Here is a 20,293-nt window from a genome sequence, read left to right as displayed (position 1 = left end):
CTTCTGGGTATTTTCCCAGATCTAAAAACATCATATCACAGTGATAAATGTGCACCTATGTTCATAGCAGCACAATTTGTAATTGCTACATTGTGGAAGCAACCCAAATATCCATCCACGGAGGATTGGATAAGAAAATTGTGGTACTTTTATATAATGGACTATTACTCAGCTATAAAGAAAGATAAACTCGAGGGCTTTATAGGTAAATGGTCACAAGTAGAGACCATACTCACAAGTGAAATAAATCAGACCTGCATATGCAAGTACCACATTGTCCCACTAATGTAAAACCTGAAAGAGTTAATTTAAACTAGGAGGTACAATAGGCATTGTGAATAATAGGAAAACACTCAAGGATAAAGGGCAACTGGGATATGGGAAGAGAGAAGGGAAAGAAGGTGAAATTTTGTATGTATGTATATACAGAATAGTTAACATAGTTGTTCTACTGTCTTCTATTTCTTTGCTGAAAGAAACTGTCAATGAGCCCTTGATTGATCAATATTGCATGTCTCTATCTGTTTTCATGAGAAACTACTTTGAAGATATCAATATGTAATACAACAAGCATTGTTAATTTCCTACCACTTTGTAACTCTGTATTGTCTGTACTGTTCTTTTGCTATTTTGTAAAAGGTTGTCTGTCTGTTAATGCTTTCCTCCTTTTATTTTTAACATGAAAAAAAAAAATTCCTTGGTTAAGATGTCCTGGTAGATGACCAAAAAAGTTGCACCAATTATCAAAATCTACAAAGACTATATGGTTCACAGGTAATCCAAATCTAGAAACTCAACAACTTCTTCCTCTATATTCTGATAGCTTAGGTCATCTTTGGTTCCTTTCTCCATAGCTGAATTTCTTGGACAGTTCACTGCTTGTTTCAGTTATTCCTCTGTATGTGAGGCACTGGCAGTGAAACTGTATGTGTTCCTGTTTTCAGGCCCAAAAAGAGCCAGGCCAGTTTTCTGTAAGAAGGTGTGTTTCCTGTGAAAGTGCTGCTGAGCACTCTCAGGGTCGTGAAATGCTGCACTTGATTACATACTGCTGCTTCTCTTCATCCTTCTCTTCTCCATGCATCTGATGGACATGAGTGTTCATGTCAACTAAATTTTGTGTCGTTGCTGAACAAGAACTGCAGCAAAACCATAGCCTACCTTTATCCAAAATGACTTGGAGACGTTTATGCAATCGTCGTTTCTGCTGACTTCACAGATGTAACTCTCATGGCAACCACAGGTTAACAGGTTACTGGCCTCTACAACTGAAAAATCTTCTGTTTTAGTGGAAGTTTCAGTTCTTTCTGGCACAAACATGTAATCTCTGTTGTGGTGTTCCTTATAATGATTTAGAAGTACTTCTTCCACGTGAAAGATAAGATCACAAAGCCCACAAAAGAATTCAACCTTTATCTCACTGTCATGTTCATCTTGGCAATGTTGGTGTCCTGTTTCTATGTTATGAAAGTCTTTCTGAAGTGAGCACAGCTGTATCTATGAAACTAGTGATTTGCCAAAGACTTGCAATGCTGTTTTGCACTTTCCTGGGAATCAAACATATCTTCACAAATTTGGCCTTGCCCTTTGTGCCCTCTGGGGGACCTGCTTGTCAGAAAATGATCAACGTAACAGCTGAAGGAGGTTTGTTAGCAGTTAAATTACTCACCATAGAAGATGATGTCAAAATTTCATTTTCTATCTTATCCACCTCATGAAAGTATCTGTACCCATTATGAAATTAAGTCATATGTGCCATAATAGTATCTTTCCTTCTTAACTCCTTTTTGCATGTCCAATGCCAAAAAAATAAAGTTATTTAAATGTGCACCTCCATGAATCTGGCTTATGTGTAAACGGATAACCCCTGAATCTTGCATACCTTTCCACAAACTACACACTTGTAACACATTGTGTTTGCCAAGAAAACATGCTTCTCTACTGCATTTTCACTTGGGAATGGCTGATTGCATTCACAAAACCAAGTTTTAACTACTGAATTTTGCTTCTGGACAAAAAGCATCTCTTCATGGCTTCTATCTTTTAAATCCATCTTCTTCTTTGGAATTATGCTGCAATCCTGAGAGCTAGATTCTTTAACAGACACAGCTCTTTCAAATGATGAAATTTTTGGTTGATTTAACAGTAAATTCAAGTCAGGATATTTATTCCCTTCACTGCTTTGGGAATAAAGTAAGACTGCTTCTTCCACTGCGTTAATGACCCAGATTTTGTTTCCTGAATTCTGTTGTGAGTTCAGTTGCTGGTTTCATCTACAAAGACTTGGTTGCATTTTGGACAATAACCTCTCAATAGGGATTTTCCTGCAACTCGGGTTATGCTTTTTTCAGCTATCACTACAGGTCCAGCATTTTGGCAATGGAATGGAAAGTGAGCTCCATGTGGGAATGCAATGTCTGGTGGCAGGTGACACACTTCACTTGAAAGGGAACATCTGTACACAGTAAGATCAAAAGTTTCAAAAGTTTCTTTGCAAGAGGTAGAAATGCTATTGGATGTGTCAATCTTTTGTCATCACCTAGTTTCAAAATATGACAGAAATTATTCTTTCCAGACATATTCTTCAAACAGTCATTCTTGCTGCCACAAAGAAGGAAGTAATGTGGACATGAAAAACAGTAGATAATCCAAGGAAGAAGATTGTTGTTATGTCCATCATCTGCACCTTCCTTAGCACACAGGTGCTCCTGATATCGCTGTTGAGTAACAAATTATCCATAACATCTTACACAAGCAAAAGAACTGGTGAAAGTTCCATGTAATGTAATTGTTGGATCACATGGAGAGTGAGAAAATTTTTTCGAATGTCCTAAGAGAATGTGTCCATTGTTGAAATCCCTGTTACAGTGCATGATAGGACATGAAACTGGCTTCCCAGACTTCTATATCTGACCACCTCTTCGAAATGAACTTCTTGTTCTAGAATTAATCGTGCCTGTCTGGAGTCCTGGCATTTTTAGCCACTGGTTTACACACAGTGTTGCTGCTGCTGTATCCAAATGTCCTTGAATAAATTACAATTCTTGTAATCCATGAGTGTGCTGAAAATCTAGTTTTTCCCCCAAATACTCCTTCTCTTCTTTTTGCTGTTTCTCTACTTCAACATGGTGGAGTAGATGAGCTAGAGTTAAAGCGATTTTATCCTTCTGATAGCCAATATAGTCTTTAAGTTTAAAATTCTCCAAAAAAGAAAAGCCCAGGTCCTGATGGATTCACTGTTGAGTTCTCAGTATGAGTGGTGCTAGGCTTCTCATCATCATTGCTGATCAGATCAGTGTATTCAAGAACAGGTCTTAATGGTCCTTCACTAATGAACTGGATGCCAGCCTCATTCTCCTCAGCAGCAGACATGGGAGCCTCCAGCCAGCAGAAGAGCCAGTGTCCATGATCTCCAGCTGAGGTCGCTCATGTTTCCAATGTCCAGAGAGAGAAGAGGTGGCGCCCCTTCCTGCCTGTGCCCCATGAGAGCTGCCCCAACCCCATGCGTGCCCACACCACTGATGCTGAAAGGGAAAAATTAAAATTTTAAATATAAACCTGCCCAGGATGCCCACCAAGATAAAGTGGACAATGTTCAGCAGGCCTGATAGCAGAACACCTCTCCCTTCATGTTAACCCTGTCTTTATTGCCTTTGTAACTGATGGGCTTGCAATGTGACTTCAAATATAATGGAACACTTCTTCCTTTGTATAACTCCTGCTTTGTATAACTGATAGCCTTGCAATGTAACTTGAGATGCTCAAACTCCTTCAGCCACCCATGATGTCACCCAACCCTCCAATCATATACACCAAATCTGCTTATGTAGTTCCCTGCCCGAAACCTCAAGGACGGGGCTTCTGAATGTTGGGGAAAGATCCTAGTCAGAAGCCCACTGGTGTTATAAACTGTCTCTTAATTTCCTTGGTGCAGTTTCTTCCCACGTTTGTTGTGTTTTCTGCAACAATACCACAGGTGGCCGAGACACCATGGCAATTTCTGTCAAATAAGAACATTTTATTTTGTCCTCATCCACCTTATCCACTGAATCTGACACCTGGCCTTTCACTCTGCAATCTCTGGCTCTTCCCCAAAATCAAAATGACAGTAAAAGGTAAACTTTTGGGATACTCTCAGGGTGCTTAGGCAGCCATGACAGCTAAACTGAAGACACTCACAAAAGGGGACCTCTAGAACTGCTTCAGAAACTGGGAAGAATGATGGGATAGTGTGTTGAGGTGAATGGGAGTATTTTGAGAGGAAGTAACGGCAGTGTGTCTCACTGTAGTTTTTTTAAAAACAATTAAACAGTCCCTGTACTTTTTCATCACCTCGTGTACTCTCTGATAACAAGATGGTGCCCCATAAAATAAGGTAGATGCCTTATGTTATCTTTCTCAGACATGGAAAATGTCTAAAATCAGATGTTTCTGATTTTAACATATACGGCTTTAAAAAGTTACATATGAGGTGTTCAAAATGAAAAGACCTTGGACATAGAGTAAGAGTATGAAAAAGACATTTTTCAGTGAACTAGAAAACTTTTAGAGTAGTGAACTAAATAAATTGTTAGAATAATCTAGAAACAAGCAGGAGAGTTCTCGATTAACTTCACCACAGTTTCCACAGTAAGGCAAAGATTTGTGCGCATTAACCACTCTACACAGAGATTTTCATACATCATTTTCCATCCAAGCAGATTTCTGTGAGAAAATGTCACTTGTTAACCTTATGTATGTTGTTACTTGAGATTTACGTTTCCACTTCTTAGCTGTTCTATTAAATCAGCCCGACAGGGACCTTCACCCTCCTGGAGGCACAAACTCAGCTTTCCTTTGGAAGCCAGACCCTCAGAGTGCAGCCTCCCTCAGGCTAGTATTGTTGATTCAAACAAATTTATAAGAGTCTCTGAAAAAATTCTTAATTTCCTTATGTTCATCTTCTAAATAATGAGGAAAAATAGTTTCCCACTCTTCACAGCAAGAGAGAAGAAAAGCAGATGTTGAACAGCTAGTAAAAATTTAGAAATAGAAGTATACAGTCCTTCACCGGGTAACAGAGTCATGATGAATGGACCAGGTTCACTTTAATGACACGAATGTCAAAGAGCATGTTTCCAAAGCCTGAGTGTGTATGTGTGTGTGCATGCACACACACACACCATAGACAAATGTGAGGTTCGCATACATGTCATACACAAAGAAAGGGACAATTAAAAGTGGGTTTGTCTCTCCTTCCCCTCTTAGTCCTAGCACAACATGATGACCTTGAAGGTCTCTGAGGATTAATGAAAAGCCAACAAGTCATTGCAAGTAACATTTGAGGCTAAGTAGTTCATTTGATCACATTCCAGTTTGTTAATTACTATGCGCTCATTTTAATAAGAGAGATTGTCCATAAATTATAACTGCTCTTTTTCATTTTGCAGGCACTGGCAGAAATATTTTAATAAGAATTGCAACATGTCCTGCAATTACCATTTACTGTCTTATCTCTGGCAATGGGTTCCCAAAAGTCAACAATTAAAACCAAACATTATTATGTTTTAATACCAGTTTAAATCACCCACTGTATCTATTATTAATTTCCCATAACTCATTCGTTCACTTCATACACATTTCACATGTAATTTGAGTTTTTGTACTAATAGTATTCCTATGAGTGTCAGAAATAGAATCAGAACACAAACTTATAAAGGAGAATATGTTCACTTTTGATGAGTCTCTACTATGTGCCAAATTAATCATATTATCTCTACCCTTAATGATGGATGTATTGTCATCCCCTTTTGTAAATACAGTAACAAAGATTTAGAGAAGTAAAAGAACTTTCACAAATGAATGCAGTTAGAAAATGGTGAAATACTTGATCTATTCAAACAAATACTTAATTCTTTCAGGCAGTACCAGAAATTGAACTCAAAGAAAGGGGAGTGGGAGCAGGTACCAGAAATTGAACTCAGGGCCAAATGCTGCACTACTGAGCTATATCCCTGGCCCCCAGTACTTTATTCTTGACCACCTACATGGTTGGCATTACACTGGGCACCTGAAATACTCTATCATACAAAAAGGGATAAGGATGCTTCCCTATCATTTCTTTCCCCTGTAGCTGTGGTTCTCCGCCCCGGTGGAAATACACCAGAATTACCTGCAGAACTTCTAAAGAATACCAATGCCCAAGGTCCAACCCTGGTAATTAAATCACAACCTCTGAAAGGACTTTTTAAAATCACAATCTTAAGGACTTTTTTAAAAGTTCACAAAACCATTCTTAAGTGAATCCAGGATTGACAGTCTTTCTATTTATTATATTATGATGTCTACAAAGTCACTACTCTCCAAACATACTGCATACATTTTAGAGATAATGGTGGAAATTTTTTAATAAGGCCAATATTTAAATTGATGGACTTGAGTAAATTGGATTACTCTCCACAATGGGGTGAACCTTTTCCAATCAGTTAAACATCTTAAAACAACAAATTCTGACCTTCCTCAAACCAAAAGGAATTCTGTCAGCAGACTGCCTTTGGGACTTAGACTGCAGGTCTCGCTTGAGTCTTCAGTGTGCTGGTCCAACTCTGATCTTTTTAAATCATTTTGAGACAGAGTTTAGCTATGCAGTTCAGGCTGGCCTTCAGCTCACTTCATAGCCCAGGCTGGTCTCAAACTCATGGTGATGCTCTTGCCTTACCCCTCCACCGAGTGCTGTGATTACAGGCGTGTGCCACCATGCCCAGCTTGTAACCCTGATTTTTTACTTGCATCTTTACAATTGTGTGAGCAACTCATTTCTCCCTCTCCTCTGCACACACACAACTGTTGATTCTAGTTTTCTGGACAACTCTGGCTGATACAGAAGAAGAAGTTAGAAAGACAACCAAATACTTCGGAAGAAGGCCTTGATGGGCAGGCTAAAGAGCTGGGTCTCCATTTGACTGGGCCTGTAGAAGCTTGTGAAAGAATCTTAAGAGCACAGGCTTTGCCTTTGATACTCACTGAAATACCAGAAGTTTGCAGGGTTAGTCCCCAAGGTCCTGTGCTCTTTAAACTGGCACCACAGAAGAGAAGCAGCAGCTACTCAGAAACATGCAATTCATTAGAACAGAATTGGACAGTTTACCAGACAATGAGTTTTCTTCATTGTTATACCAAAGAACACTAATTTAACACAGGAATAAAGAATATGAAGAGGAGGAGCTGGGGATTTAGCTCAGCCGCAAAAGTGCCTGCCTGGCAAGCGCAAGGTCGTGAGTTCAGTTCCCGGTACCGGAGAAAAACCAAAAAAAAAAAGAATATGAAGAGGTAGAATATGATACTGAGTGATAAGGCCGTAGACTTCAAACCCATGGCCCAGGCCCCAACTTCATGTCCTCCTGTTACTTTACAGCATGCTGAATCTGTACTCTTTTGATGGAGTAGCCATGAAACATAGCCTGGGGTTTAAAAAAATAAATGAAATTAGACTTTAAGATTTAAACAAAGAACACTAAGAATTTTATAACCTACAATCCTAACTTCATTTTCAAACATTTCTGCTCACAGAAATCTTGTATCTCTAATGTTACCAGAAGCACAGAAAAAGATGGATTTGTTTCAAAAGTGTTTTGAAATAACCTATAATTGTTATACTGTTTTGTAGCTATGTAATTAAGTTGCAGTTTTTCCCCTATTCTTGGGCAGTCTAGGTTTTCTTCTTAGTTTATCTCAAACCTGTGGTTTCTCTTTCTGGTATTCTGTACTACCATTTTTGAGATCCTACTTCATTCATTTCTACACTCATTAATTCCATTTAGTATTTATTAAATAAGTATATATTGAGTATTTCCCCCAAATCCTACTCTGTGGAAGGTACTGGGAATTCAGTGGTAAGCCAGAAAAAAAGAAAATCTTGTTCTCATCTTGACACAAGATCTCCAAGTGAAAAGATACATCAGAAAAAATGTCTCAAAAAGTGCAGACTCAGTATCTGATGGGATTGCACTGACTTTGCAAATATTTTAAGGGTTCCTTTGTTGGTACTTGGTTTCTAGACACTTCATGGAGCAGACTTTTATGTGTGGGTATTATAGATGTAAAATATTTTCTAGGAGACTTGCAAAGTGCAGCAGTTCATAGCTTTCCTCTTTCCTCATATATCAGTCACTTAACAATAATGTTTGAATCCCTACTGCAAGCAAGTTTGGTTGAGGATACAGTGAGTGAAAGAACAGACTTTGCATTCCTTGAGCTTGCTGTATAGCACAGGAGTAAAAGGAATAAAAAATAATCACAAAAATCCTTCGAAACTCAAAGTGCAATGATTAAAATGTACACATGGAAATGACAGAGGGAGCTCACTTAGTCTAGAGATGGAGAGAAGGCATCAAACATAAGTACCGTTAACCATTTGTAGAAAATCAGTAAGTTCTAGACATGTACTTGCTTAGTTCATTTAGTCTCAATCAATATTAGGAATGTGATTCCTTTCTGTAAAGTGCTTTAGAGTCTGCCATTAAATGCCCCAGAAGAGGCTATTTTTTTTTTTATTTGAGTGGCCTGACAACTCTTACTTAATTGTGAGGAGGAATAATCTTCTCTTTCAGTGGGTAAATAGTGTCCAGGTTGAAAATGGATCCCACACAGAGCAAAAATACAGACAACCAAGATACGCTCTGCTATAACATTAAAGGTCCCTTCTGGACACTGTCACCAGACTGCTGCTGCTTAGCCATTCCACTTGTGCACTTTAAAAGTGGCTCTCTAGGGACCAGGGATGTAGCTCAGTGGAGCAGCACCTGCCTAGCAAGGGTGAGGTCCTGAGTTTGATTTCTGGTACCCCCCCAAATAAATAAATAAAAGTGCTTCTCTTTGAGATCACCTGGACAGCATAAATACTAAGCCTAAATCTCATCCCCACACATCCCATCCAGACAGAGTCTTGTTTAAGTGAAGTTTAAAAAACACTTTAGGTGATCCTAATGTGAAGCTATAACTTAGTACCACCAGGCAATAGTAAACTCATTGCTAAAGTCACTGTTACTCCACCTCTGATGCACATTCTTTGATATTTGATTAGTCTTTCCTGCTATTGTTATATGTTTTACAGTCTGTATGTACTGAACTCCATTAAGAGAGGCTTCCTACTTTCTCAGTTATTGATCATGATTGGCTAGTAAATTTCAGACAGTAAAAACTCATGCTATGAAAAGTCTTAAAGGAGAAAGAGTTTCGGGTACACTGTGAAGCATTGTGCTTGGATTTGAAATGTATTTAAAGCCTGGGCCTTCTGACACAGTGTAGGGGAGATTTAAGTAAAGTATATTTAACTTAACAAATACTTAGAACAAAACAAAAATTTGTAGTACAGTGACTATATATTTTGTGCTGGAATGGTGAGACCTTAAGTTTCTATCCAAATGCAGTTATATTTTAATTATAGTTATGATCCTTAAAGGTATGCCTAAAATTCAATAGTCCGCAAAAATCATTATGGCTTAAGGAAATAAAAACAAAGAGAGATGCCTCTATCTTAGAGTGACACACATACACATAATAGCACTATTTACTGTGAAGATAGAAAAGCAAGCTGTTCAGATTATATAAGCCATGGAAGTTGATCTGAGAAAGACAAGAATGCATTGATCAAAAACCTGCCTGGGGTAGTGGAGGTCAGATTGGTCTTTATCAAGGTCACAGAATTTATTGCAGGAAAGGTAGGCAACATTACAAAAAGAGGGAAGAGCATAAAGAAATAGGACAAAGTTAGGATGGAGCACCAGGAAGTGAGGAAACTGGCCAGCAGCATCTGGGTGCGTTAGTGTGGAGTCCTGGGGCAGAAAGCTGGGTAAATACATTGCCATAGGAGAGATCCATTTTCTTTGCAGATACTGCTCACCCACTGAGAAGAGAAGATTAGATTATCATCCTTAGATTAGAATATGTTTTGATTCCAGGTGAAAGAGTTTATGTTTTTAGCTTCTAGACAGGGAGGACAGCCCAAAGCTCCTTAGCAAGGCTTCTAAAAGATGCATTTGTGAATGCTAGCTGCTTGGTTGTTGCAGAATGGTAGTGAAAGATAAGAGCAGGAGGGATTTGGTGGGAAGATCTCACAATATCTTATCTGTAAATTTATGAGAACTTTGGGCTTCCTGCAGACTGTGCAAAGGATTACAATAGAATGTATTATGAGACAGTCATTTTGAAATAAGAATCAATAAGAACTTGCTATCGGCTAGATACGTAGGTGGTAAAGACAAAAAAAGATGAGTCAAATCATTGTCAGGTTTTAAGCCTGAGGGATTTAGGGAATGTGAAACCTTGAGAAACTTTGAGAAGATACTAGGTTCTGGGGCCCATGTTAGCATGAACATAGTAAATAATGAATTCTGACAGTCATTTCTAGGGAAGGCTCTATACATTCTCATCTACATATTTCATCTGTCTCAGGGTGTGTTTTTCCATACTTCCTTGAAACTAACACTGCAAATATTTTTATCAGGGAAATAGCTCATGACAAGAATGCAGTGATTCTCTCATACCACACTCAGTTTGGACAATCACAAGTTACAGAAGATTCCTCCAACAAAAACCTAAAAGTCACTGCATTAGCTTGCTGAGTAAGGTGCCACAACAAAATATCACAGATGAGGTGTCTTAAAAAACAAAAGTGTATTTTCTCACAGCTCTGTAGGATGTAAGTCCAACATCAAAGTTTGCTTTCCAGAGAACTCTCCCCTTTGCTGGTGGCAACTTCCGTCTGGCTCCTTGCATGGTCTTTCATCTGGATAAACACACTCCTGGTGTCTCTCCATCTCTTTAATGGATACCTGTGGCAGTGAATGAGGACCTACCCCTGTGGTCCCACAGAAGCTTACTCACCTCTCTGGAGCCCCACCTCCAAATACAGTCACATTCTGAGTTACGGAAGATAGGGTTTCAATGTCTGAGGGCTTCGAGGACACGATTCACTTCCTAACAATCACTGTGTTCTCTAGTATTTTTTAAAAGGTACTCAGTGTTTGAGAATCAAAGTTAAGATATTTCCAAGAGGTGGGTTCAAAGTTTAAAAGAAAATTTTCTTCTTCCAAAAAGCAGAAGAAATGAATTTTATCATTTAAATCCTAGTAATTACATGAAATTAATCCTAGTAAGTACAAATCATTTCCTTGCCCATAATCTTTCCTATTTGCTACTGTAGTATTGAGTAGCCAAATATCCACTCAGTTCGTATATTCTTTCATGTAGCACTGTGCTATGTCCCAAGATAGAGCAGCGAATAGGGCAAAAATTACCCTGTGATACAACTTTTGCAATCCACTGTGGGGCACAGACAAGCAAACACGCAACAGCAGCAATCTGTGATAAAGGCAAGGATGTGTCTGCTGTGGGCAGCCAGGAAAGCTCAACACAGTGCACTTAGCTCATCGATGGGACTCAGAAAAGGTATCCTGAGAGAATGATGTATAATCAGTAACACAGAGAATAGATAAGCACAGCGAAAAAAGGAGAGTGCATATACATATGCCAGGCAGAGGACAGCAATTACAGCTCAGCTTTGGCTGTGAGAAAGAGACCAGGTCGTCTGGGGCAGTTAGAAGTTCAGTGCAACAGGAGCAAGTAGCACTAGGGTGTGCAGACCAACACTGAAGAGACCGGAGTTAAAGAGCGGGTCACTTTACAGGTGTACTGGAGAGAGAGTAAATGCTGTCCTTGGGCGTGAGAAGCTGTGGTAAGGATTTAACCTGGGGAGTGATTGAATCAGATCTGGACTTTAATACTTTCACTCAGACGACTGTGCAGAGTGAGTTGGAGGATGGAGAGATAATTGTGAGCTCTCTAGAGGCATTAAGAGTGGATAATCTTGGAAGTAGGTTAATAAAGAAAGCTTGTTACTTTTGTGAGAAATTAAAGAATTTGCTTTTTTTAAAGCCCACAAAGCACAGTGGAATTTTTCATGTATATCAGCAAAAGTTTTCAATTTTGCTGATGTATCCCAAATGCTTTGAATAGTGCCTGGCACATAGAAGACCAATTAATATTTGTTGAATGAACATATTAAATATACATTTGTGCCTTAGTGTCTATAGGGGATCTATTTTAGGACTCCTCACAGATACTAAACCCTCAGACTCTCATGTACCTTATATAAAATAATGTATGTAATCGTCATAGTTTCATATATCCTACACCTGTCCTTCTGCATACTTTACATCATCTCAAGATTTCTTATAGTATCTAATAAAATGTAAATGCTATGTAAATAATTGGTATACTAAATCACTTAGGCAATAATAAAGAGAGAAAAACCATGTACGTGTTCAGCACAAAAACAATTTTTAAAAGATGTTTTTGATCTACAGTTGATTGAATTCATTAATATAGAACCCTTAAGGGGCTGGGGATTTAGCTCAGCGGCAAAGCGCCTGCCTGGCAAGTGCAAGGTCGTGAGTTCAGTTCCCGGTACCGGAGAAAAAAGCAAAAAAAAAAAAAAAAAAAATAGAACCCTTAGTTAAGTAGATCCCAAGCATTTTGACTATCGGTCCTTCTCTTGAGTTTATTCACAACTATGACTCAGTACTTGAAACAGTGCTTAAAACTTAGTCACTCAAAACATATTTAGGGGAAAGAAACTCATCCTTCATTAGACACTGCACTTCATTTCTAGAAGATATCAATTTCTAGAATGGTCTTTCTTATACTGAGTCAAAGCCATTTCTCCATAACTTCCTAATTATTAGGTAGATTTATGCTTTTCTGATTGGAACAAAATAAATCTAGCATCTTCCAAATATTACAAAATGGCTAATACAGTGTCTCCCTTCAAGTATTTATTTTTTCCAGGTAGAAGATAATTAACATCTGAACTTTCTTCATATTACTTGGTTTCCTATTCCCTTATCATTCTTCTCTATGTCTCAAATTTTCAAAGTTGTTTTTAAAATGTGGTGCTCTACCCAAGTGTGGGATTGCTTGCCATACTTGATTGTGATACAATGGAAGGCCGAGGTAAAAGGATCACAGGTTTAATCTCACCAGGGCAACCTAGAGATTCAGCCAGATCCTATCCCAAACTAAAAAACTGAAAAGGCTAGGGCTATAGCTCAACATGAAAAGCCTACATTCAAACCCCAGTTCCACCAAAAAATAAAGTAAAATAAATAAAGTGCATCTAAACTAAACAATTCTCCAGATAGAAGTTGATCTGAAACCATACAATATTGTTGTAAGGCTGTCTTAGCTTTCAGAAAGACACGCATTTAATTAGCAGTTGTTTTACTCAGTCTGAAAAAAATTCAAATCTTTAAGTATTTTCTCAAACAACAAGGAGGCTCCAACTGACATTAGAATTGAATATTAATTTTTTTCAAAAGTAAGATTATATTTTTCATTTTCTTTTCAATAGCATGCCCCTTCCTAATTTAAAGGTTTGAAAGAAAAAGCATTTTGGAAGTGAAAAATTTTTTTCCTCTAAAATTATTTAAATTTGGCTTTAAAATCATATCCAGGCCTAATCAGACAAACACCTGTTGTCCTGTTGTCCTGTGTTCGGTGCTGAGGCCTGAAAGCACACTTCGGTGTTCACAGCCTTGGTCCTCCTGGGCAGGAGGCCTGTAGAGGCCCCAGGGCAGCACGGGGCACTTGGTCAAGGAGTCCGAAAAGCCAGTTAGGTAAGAAGCCATTGGAGCACCGTAGAATGTGTTGCCCAAGTTTCCACTGAGGCCAAACGGACATGAGGATTGCGTAAACATTATTACTGGCAAACAGAACCAGTTCCCCTGGCACGCCCGTTCTTAGTCTTCCCTGTGCACTGCAAGGCAGGAGAACGCTAGGGGTCGATTCTTCCCCAGAGGACGGAGGAAAGCAAAAAGCCATAAAGGCATATAAGGACAAATCTGTCCAGCCCTCCTCACGCACTGCGGCTGGCTGGAAAGTGAGTCTCCTATGTGTACCATAGGACTGCATAGTGATTACAGTCCTAACTGCCAATCACCCTTCGGTAACTCGGAGCAGTAACTCTGAGCTGCGATTTGCAGCTTTAGGAAGGTGACAGTAGACACTGGGAAGACGAAGTCTGCATCGCAGGAACCTCTCCTCCACCTCCTTGAGACAGGAAGGTCTCTCCCTTGTAATCTGCCTAAGCCAGGAGTCTGCTCTGATGAAGGCAGGCACAGCCGCAGCCCTGATGGTCAGTGTACTTTTGGCTATAAGTAGATGGGAGGTGAGACAGTGCTTGCAAAGGGAAGGCAGGAAGGCAGAGCAGGAAAACTGCTGAGGGCAGGGGACACTCTCTAACGCGACGATTCTGCTCTGGCTAGACATGAGTACTCCTCTCAGCCAAACAAACTTGGCTTGGGAAGTCCCTTTCTCCTTAGAAGGCAGGTTAGCAACAGCATCTTGTTCCTTGAGCATTCCCTTTTAAAATCTTACCCCTCCACACACTTCAGGCAGTTTATCAAAATATTCCTTTTGGCACTCGATTCTCTCTCTTGGAAGACTTTCCAATGGCAGCTTTTTCTCCACCCTGTAACCCTCTCGAGGGTGCCGTATGCCCCTGCAGGTGTCCTAGCAAACTCCCCGCTGGGCTGCTCATAAACATGGGATCAGTAAAGGGTAGACCCTATGTCTTTTTATTGATAAATCTAGGCCCCACTTCCTTTCTTAGGTCACAATAGCAAGGAGTCTGATTCAAATGAAGCAAAGTGGGTTATGATGAAATGTGGCTTTACTCACTTACTATACTATATAGTTTCTCTCCATATCCAGGCATCTTGCCGGGGCTTTTGGAAACATAATAAATGTGGGATGGGGGACCCTACACCCACACTTTTCTGAGACCCCAGAAGACAAGTCTTCTGCTAACAGTTATACTCCTTGTAGACAGATATTCTCTGACTGCTTTTGGAACGTCCAGGAAAGCCTGAGTGAGCATGGTAACACTACCGCTTTCTAGACTGGGGCAGACTCAAGCTACCTTTCATAATTCTGAAAGGTTATAATTTATCAGGAGGCTGAGCAATAAACCTCTATAGTCTACTCCAAAGGGAAGCATTTAATTTCTGAACTATTGAACCATAAATGCACACTCAGAAAGAACTCCCACACATTTCTAACAATTCCTTGAATGTAAGGTTCAGACATCACTATATGGGAAAATGATATACTCTGTTTATTTATTTGATTTTCCCCTCCCTCTCATCCCCAGTTAAGCCACAAGCTGTTTTTTCTTGAATTCATTTTAAGAAAAAAAAATTCAGACAGGGAGTGGCGGTGCATGCCTGTAATCCCAGCACTTGGGAGCCTGAAGCAGGAGGATCGTTGTGAGTTCAAGACCAGCCTGGGCTACAAGGGGAGCTCAAGGCCAGCCTGGACCGCATAGGGACACCCTGTCTCAAAAAGACAAAAAAGAAAAACAAATTCATGAAAAATATTTCTCCAACAAAATAGTTTCTCGCCACACCTTCAGTTGTATTTATCAGTGACTGTGTTCATATGTGACTGGTACATGGAACAAAGACTTACAGGAATGCCAACTGAAGAAATGAAGACATACCTTGCTGGACATAATTGTCCTCACTGTCTCCCCTGCTGGCAGACAGCCACTCACTTGTGTGCAGTGTCCTTCATGTCTTACTTATGCCGAGGGCTGAGAGTTTGGGGAGACCACCCACCTTCAAACTGCTAAGAAGATGCTGGACCAAAGTCCACATTTACAAAATGAAAGAAAAATATTAAATACAACAGTGCTTTGAAATCCAGTTCAAGGCATTCCTGGTCTTGTTTTATTTGCCTCAGGAAAGTTATCTTACATCCTATATAATGATAGGCCACTACAGTGGTCATCCAACTAAGACACAGAGGTGGACGGTACTGAGCACAAGGAACACAAACTTCACAAGTTCAAATCATATCTGCCATGCAACGCAGGTTTCTCCCATCTTCCACACTGCTCAGGAGCACTATAGGAGAACACTGTCTTAGGTTTTAAGGTCATTTTCTCATGAACTAACAAAAAAAATGTTATTTCCATTTTACAGAAACACTGACTGTGATGAGGTGACTTTTCCCGGGAGTGCACAGCTAGAAAGTGTGGCAGAGCTAAGACAAGGACCGGTGACATTGCAGTCCTTATGTTAGGTGGCTTCTCTGCAGTGAGTGAGGACAGCAGTAGCCCCCCTTGTTGGACTGGCCCTCTGGGGTGTCACTGTGCCTTGAAAGTGCTAAGTTGTAGGGGTCACTAGGCTGGGTGAGCTAGGGAAGGGGTCCTGGCCGACTTTCCCGTCACACGTCTTCTCCCACTGATTTCAGCCGTGAGTCTTTTCTGAGGTTTCGTTAACCTTCCTAGTCCCTGCGGGCAAGGAACTTTGGTAGGGGTTTGGCAAAATACAGTACTGTTTCTTCTTGGTCCCAGTCTACTTTCAGTCATTGTGAAGTCTTAAGCAGATCATAATTGTTGTCAGTTCCCAATCTCTAAAGTACTGTAATTATTTCCCACTCTTCCAGAAATGATTAAAAGATAGTGGCACACATTTTCCTAAGTGAAAAAATACTCTATGTGCTATACAGACCCAACTTTAAATTCCAAAAGTTGACTTGGTGTGTGAGTTACGATGAATTTACTGGCAAAACAATGAGATGGCATAAACTAATTTTTTTACTCTGCTGGTAGGTGTTGGAGGTAAGATACCAAAACTTATTGGTGCTTAAAATGCTGATATAAGGAAAGGCTTTTGGTAGAAATCAAGATGGTTGTCAAACAAGCTTTTCATTTTGTGGTTTCTTGTGAGGCTCTGAAGTGCGGCCAGATTCAACAGAGGGACATGCCCAGCATGAAGCCCTGCGGCCACGGGAGCTGGCACCCAGACAGGAACAGTTTCGTTCCTGACTTCTGAAAAAAGCAGGTGACTTGGCAAGTCTGCCTTCACTTCCTCTGGGGGCAACACCAGCCGGAAAGGAGCAAAGACGCCTTCTGTCTCCTCCCACTGGTGTTTTCCAGACAGAGTGGACTGAACAAGCTTTAAAACTGAGTAAGCAGTTCCAACTCCCCTCAGCTCACTTGGAGCACCGGACTTATTTTTCAAGGAGTGTTTGGAATTAAACAGATTGTTTTAACCCTTGATTTAAAATTAAGAAAGAAAGAAAATTTTAAAAACCTGTTAGTCTTTGAAACATTCCTCCAGGTAATAGCCAACCTTTACTACTCCAAAGTGCTTTTAAGTATAGTATCTCACTCTTTTGGAGGACGATTATTCCCATTTTGGAGATGGAGAAACAATTTCAGTGAGAAAAAGTCACATAGCTAGTAATTGGCAGAGGCTAATGACAGGCCACTATAGTGGTCATCCAGCTAAGACACAGAGGTGGATGGTACTGAGCCCAAGGAACACAAACTTCACAAGAAGACCTTCATTTTGAAAATACCATCAATGCTTTTCTATGTTGCAGCAAAATGTTGGGGTCATTTGAAGCCCTACTTTTCATTCAGTGAAATAACTAACACGGTGAATTTACTGACAAGTCTAGATTTTATAGGATCATTTCAAACAAAAGTTTTCATCTTATTGTCCTCCAACAGTTCTTGAACTTGTTTTTTATTTATTTATTTTTTTTGAGACAGGGTTTTAACCTTGCTATGTAGTTCAGGCTGGCCTTAATATCACTGGGATCCTCCTGCCTCAGCCTCCAGAGTGTGAGGATTTTAGGCATGCACCACCTCATCTGGCACATACGTCAAAGGATTGCTCACTAAATGATTGAAAAAAGAAAACTGATGTAGTAAACCCTGCTGTTCCCTATGGGCAGAGAAGGGCTCTTTGCTGCTCCAGAAAAGCGAGCAGATCCTGGGCTTCAAGCGGTGTCCTACACCTCTGCATTGCCCAGGGGCAGCTGTGGGTAGCAGAGGAACCCAACAAGGGAAGGGAGTGGGCATCGGATCTCTGGGCAGCAAGAGGAAAGGCGAGTCAAGCCCCAGCAAGAGCAGCAAACAGACCCTACGGAATCACCAACAGCCCAAGGTCCAACCTTTGTTGATGGCCATCAGTGGCTAGTATCTTTGGAACTGAGATTAACTCTAAGAATGGAGAGTGTGCATGATAGACCTAAAATGTGTGATGCCTCACCCGGACTAAGTAGGTGTCCTCTGGCCATCTCTCAGATGAAGAAACTCGGGATAAAGGATGTGAACCATCTCGTCCAAGCTCAGAAGACATGTCTAGCTCCATACACAGGTACGGCGACTTGGGTTGCATTTTCTTTTTACCAGGGCCATCCTGACTTTGTAGAGGAACATGGAATTCATGCTCCCATTGTCACCATTTCAGCCAATTATTTTGTCAGTTCCAGTTAATTGATTGATGACTATTGGGCAGTGCTTCAGATAGAAGGGACTCTGATGGAGGTCCACGTCATTGTTTATTCTTTCATGATTAGCCCTTGAAGGTCCCTATGTATTGAAAAGAAAGTCTGAATTATGAAAGCCCTTCCTAAATGCTTGGCTGGAAACATTATGGCCACCTGATTTGGCTTGCATGGATTTATACACATGATCCTTTCAATGTGTTTTCTCTTCTGGGTGAGTACCTAATCTCAGGGGGAAACAGATCCTTTCCCTTGTCTGGAGTATGTCCCCAAGCTGTGTCACAGTGGTGGAAGAACCAAGCTGTTCTTGCTAGGACCAGCATGGAGCTGTGTGCAGAAAATGCCCATGGGGCAGGCTGGCTCAGTCTTGATGTCCACACATGAGATGACAAAACAAGAGCACCAGAGGACCCTTGTGTACAAACCCTATCTACCTGGAACCTCAAGTCTTCCAATTTTACTAAGATCATGTGGCTCCTGGGGCAGAACAAGGTTGGACTCCATATCACCAGAAGCAGGTAGTCATTCTGAGCCAGGATAGCTTCTTCCACATCCTTGCTTCAGAGCACAAGGCCAAGACCCTGAAGGGCCAGTTCAGCTTTGATCACCCAGGTGCCTTTGACAGTGAACTCATCTTCAAAACACTCAAAGAACTCACCAAAGGGAAAAGAGTCCACATCCCTTTCTATCATTTTGTCTACCATTCTGGGAAAGAGGAGATGTTCACTGCCTCTTCTGAAGACCTGGTACTTTTTTAACGGTCCTGGCCTACTCCCAGGAGGTCCAAAACCTGTTTAAGATAAAGCTCTTCTGGGATACAGATGCAGATATCTCCAAGAGTTCTAAGGTACATCAGTGAAAGAGGCCGGGTCCTTGCACATCCCTAGGGGTGAGAGTCTCCTGACCATTGACCTCACTGTGCAGCACACCCAGCACATCCTCAACAAAGAGCTGTCCACGCAGCCAGACAAGGCTACACCCTCAGCCTTCTGCAAGAGGCAGGTGTCGGAGTCTAGCAGCTGGTGACCCTGCCTCCGAGGAGCACCGTTCATCAGTACCCTCTCCTAGGACATTTCTGTATTGAAGAAAACACCACAGAGACAACGTGCCTTTGGTTTTTTTCTTTATTTCCTTTTACACTTTGGAACTGTGAAATCAATCAACTTGAACTTGAGTGACAAATTGCCAACTACTACTGGTGATGCCTCATTATGAATCTAATAGTTATAAATACATATTACAATGTATATATGCACCTACTTTGTGTGAATGTGCAAATACTATACAGCCATTTGCCTTAGGCATTTTGCAGGGTCTGTGTTGGCCATTTGGGCCTGGCCCTGGAGTGACATTGAGGGACCTAGTAAGGCACCGGGCTTTCAGATGAGAGTGACTGATCCCCCTAGTTTTCAGCACCCCTGGAGCTCATGAATGTGGGTTGGAAACCCTCTATTGCCTCCTCTGTCTCATGCCACCTCCTTGAATTTGGCTACATAGTGAGTTCAAGACCTGCCTGAACTGCATAGTGAGACCCTATCTCAAAAAGTCAGAAGAAAAAGACTTTGCAGGCACATAAAGATGAAGAATTGATGGAAACTTTTACATCCAAGTCATGGATGGTTTAACATTTTGTTTTGCTTTGTTTTTGGTACCAGGAATTGAACTCAGGGCCTCATTCTTTCCAGGCGGGCGCTGTGCCACTGAGTTATATCCCCAGCTCAGTTTCAACAGTTTTGTGGGGAGATTCAACCAGTACAGTCAGAGTGTCAATGGTGAGGAGGCAAGTTCAGATATAGAAACAGCAGAAAAATTTCTTGACCAATTTAATAATATCAGAAAGCCAGCTACTTCCCAGAACAAATCTTCAATGTGGGTGAAACCAGACTTTTTTGGAAGAAAATGCCTGAAAGTTCCTAGCTAACACAGTGAAGTTAAAGCAGTGCCCAGCTTCAAGGCT

At 40.6% G+C, this 20,293-nt stretch overlaps 2 pseudogenes; one reads left to right on the top strand and one right to left on the bottom strand.

Annotated features, from left to right (window-relative positions):
* Window positions 1-3,369, bottom strand: part of LOC102007161 — a 6,134-nt pseudogene extending 2,765 nt beyond the window's left edge.
* An 11,114-nt stretch (window positions 3,370-14,483) lies between these two features.
* LOC102006832 lies at window positions 14,484-19,223 on the top strand (annotated as a pseudogene).
* Window positions 19,224-20,293: the final 1,070 nt, after the last annotated feature.

Source organism: Chinchilla lanigera, unplaced genomic scaffold, assembly GCF_000276665.1.
Source record: "Chinchilla lanigera isolate Chin_1 unplaced genomic scaffold, ChiLan1.0 scaffold00043, whole genome shotgun sequence".
In the NCBI taxonomy this organism is placed as follows: domain Eukaryota; kingdom Metazoa; phylum Chordata; class Mammalia; order Rodentia; family Chinchillidae; genus Chinchilla; species Chinchilla lanigera.
Note: the sequence above shows the minus strand (reverse complement) of the source record. Positions and strands in the feature narration are given on the sequence as shown.